Source organism: Sminthopsis crassicaudata, chromosome 1 (assembly GCF_048593235.1).
Source record: "Sminthopsis crassicaudata isolate SCR6 chromosome 1, ASM4859323v1, whole genome shotgun sequence".
Classification (NCBI taxonomy): Eukaryota; Metazoa; Chordata; class Mammalia; order Dasyuromorphia; family Dasyuridae; genus Sminthopsis; species Sminthopsis crassicaudata.
In genome coordinates, this window is record NC_133617.1 from 384,583,723 (window position 1) to 384,587,295 (window position 3,573).

Consider the following 3,573-nt stretch of genomic DNA (forward strand, 5'->3'; position numbering starts at 1 on the left):
TCAGATATATTCCTTTTTGATATTGTTTGAGTATAGCACTTAAAGGACATGAATCAGTCTATTTACCTTGTCCTAAAATTGTGGCTGTAGATAACAAACCCTTTTTTTTTTTTATTCTAGGTTTCTTTCTTCTCTTTGCCTGGCATAACAAGTGACCATCACTGTGACAGTTTTGTGGCTCCCATGGAAATACACATATAGGAGAAAATGAAGAATTTTCAAATTGTGCTTCCACCTGGACTTAGCCCAAAAACTCTGTTTGGGGACTAGTTGGAAAATTAAATAATGGAATAAAATTAAGAAATGAGGAACAATGTAATGGAATAATATAGCTTTTTGGCTGGAGCAAGACAGAATATAGTGATGATCTTGACAATTTAGGCTATATTCAAAAATCTCCACTCCAGTTTCTTCTGCCTTTCCCCATTCCCCACAAAAACAGTGGTTCCAATTTTAAAACATAGTGAAATTTATCTTTTCAGGATATGAAGTCAAAAGGTAGGGTGAGCGTTTGAGTGTAAACCTGCACTTGTTCTCCTGGACAATGTTTTCTTCCAGAAGAAAGATAGTATGGTTCAAAAGTGTCCCAGCTATGGGACAAAGCTAATTACCCCTTCTGGCCATTTGAGGCTTTTCCTTCAATGTGGCCAGGAGAGGAGAGGTTTCTGAGAGGCTAGAGACCTTGGAGGCCATGGTTGCCATACAACTGTTGACTGCTGTTGTTACTGGCACTATTGCCCTTCTGGGGAAGAGTTAAGGCAGAACTAATACTGATCCTGAAAGTTATGCTGAAAGTAGGCAGGGGATCCAAAGCTGGGGACAGGTCAAGGGGAGATAAACTAGTAGGAGGAAATAAAAGTGACAATTTGTGACCCACCTTCCCAACCTTGGGGAGAACAAGAAATAGATAACCTCTATTTTTCAAAGTACTTTCCAAGTAAGTCTTAGTAAATTTTGAACTATCAATCCCTTTCTTGATCCACTTTCTCATTTTCTGGCAGACAGAGAGTAGAGGGCAAGAGGATCAGAGGGAAATCTTTTTTTTTTTTTTTTTTTTTTTTGGATAAATTATATGGCCATTAAAAATTACACAACTCTGGGTTCAAACCTGGACCACTTGCATGTGACTCTTGTAATTGGTGGAGAGAAGATGACTCAGTGCTGTGTGCCTCTGTGAAGGGTAGAATTGGTACAAGTTGGGGAGAGAAAAAAGACTTTGTACATTTCTCAATGCATTGAGAGCATTCTTGAAAAACAGAAAAAAAGAGAACAGACTATAGAAGGCAAGAATATAGGGAAATCATGTATACAATATATCCCTCTTGAGACTTATCTGTTGTATTATAACCAATATCAACCAATCTGTCAATATCTATTCAATATCATCAAAATCAGTGACTACTCACTACCCAGAGATGAGTACTCATCTTCTAGGGTGTGCCTTAATAGCAGTATTCAAAAGAGTATCAAAGAGTATCATTTTTAATATCAATAATAGCTAATTAACACCAATTAACTTTTCCATAAATATTTATGGAGAGGATATTAATTCTTATGATATTGATGTCATATGAAATATGAAATAAAAATTTCCTTAATCAGGAGCCAATTCTCTTCTTCCACCTTTTTCTGTGGACAGTGAACTCAAACTTAAAGTTGTTGTTACAAAGCATTCCCTTTCACCAAGTTCAGAGTTATTCCTCAGGGCTGGCTCCTTACCAGGCCTGGCTGCTATGGCCATGGCAAACTTTACTATAGACTCCAGTTGTTAGACCTCTGTTGCTTTTTCTGACTTTCTAAATTCACAAAATTACTCTATCGCTGAGACTCATTCACCTGGGATCAGAGAACAATAAATACAATAGAAACATAAGGGAAAAGTTAGGTAGAACCGTGGATAGGGCCCTGGAGTTAGGAGGATCTGAATTCAAATCTAGCCTCAGCTACTTAACCTAGCTGTGTGACCTGGTCTACCTTAAAACTTGCACATATTTTTTTTTTTTTTTCACTCAATAGTTACCAGATGGAGATTAGTAGAGTTTATGCATGAAACATTTTATCTACATACACATTTTCAGCTTAGTAGCCAACTAAAGGGGGAACTAAGAAGCATAGTGGTTGGAGTACCAGACCTGAAGTCAGGAAAGCCTGATATCAAACTCAGCCTCAGATCCAGTGATCCTGGACAAATCACTTAATCCTATTTTCCTCAGTTTCCTCATCTGTAAAATAAACTAGAGAAGAAAATTACAATACCAAGAAAACAAAAAAATGGGTCATGAAGAGTTGGACTTGACTGAAATGATTGAACAAAAACAAAAAATCAATTAAAAGACTTTTTATCCCCATGAAATAACCCAATAGTAAGTGGTCATAAAAAATTATACATGCTGTGGGTCAACCTGCCATCATCTGGGGGAGGAGGGGGAAGGAAGGGAAAAATTGGAATAAAAGGTTTTGCAATTGTCATTGCTGAAAAATTACCCATGCATATATCTTGTAAATAAAAAGCTATAATAAAAAGTATACATGTTTTGATGTTGAGAAATCAAAGACCACCCCTCCCTCAAGTACTTCTGGAAGCCATTTTACCAAGTTTTCCCATGATAAGAAGCAAACACTGTATGCTCCAAGGACTGCTCCTTAGTGATCAGTCCCCTTTATTAGGTGTATATATGTGTAAACATATGTAGGTGTATGTATATATAGGTATATGTGTGTATGCATATATATATAATTTATATGTAATATGTATATATAAGAGGAAAAGCTATGTATGATGGGAGAAAATTGCAGAGAGGTAGAGTTAGGCTTTACTGTAAAGAAAATGTTCCCACATTATTCGTACAAGAATTTTTCCAGTTTAAAAGGGTACTTCTGGGCATTATAGTATAATACATTAGTAAGACTACTATTTGAGTGTCAGCTCTGACCCTCTGCAGGTTTAGGAAAGTCTGTTTGCTCTTCTAGATCCTAGTTTCCTCATCTCTACAATAAAACAGTTGGACCAGATGATTTCAACTAGTGTCTACCAACAATAAACTATGATCTTGTTATAGAGAAAGTCTTAACTCAATAGAATAAATTTCCACAGGTAGAATTTCAGGTGCTGAAGTAGATTAGTAGAAAATCTCCTTTTAGGGGAGAAAAAAAGGAGGACCTGAGTTTTTTGCCCCTTAGATCATATCTAGATGGAAGGGACATTAAAATATTGCCTTATTTGTAATTCTAGCTTCCAAAAAGGAAAAAAGAGAGAACTCTTTTTTTTTTTTTTTTTTTTTTTTTTAAATCCTGTGCCATTTGTTTTCAGGTTCTCTGGGATGAAGCAAATTAGGAAAGTCCTGTTGTCATCAGTGTGGATATCTCTTGAAGCTGTAAGGTATGACAGTTGCAGCTGGGGCTCTTTATGAATGAGAAGATTTGAATTTAGAGACAGAGCACTTAGACTAATTCTACAAGCCACATTATCATTGCACAGGTCCCCTGATGTATTCTGTGTCCTAATTCCAAAGCAGAGCAGGACCCTACCAAGTATCCACTTGCCAATAAACCACTCATGTGGAATATTTGTCT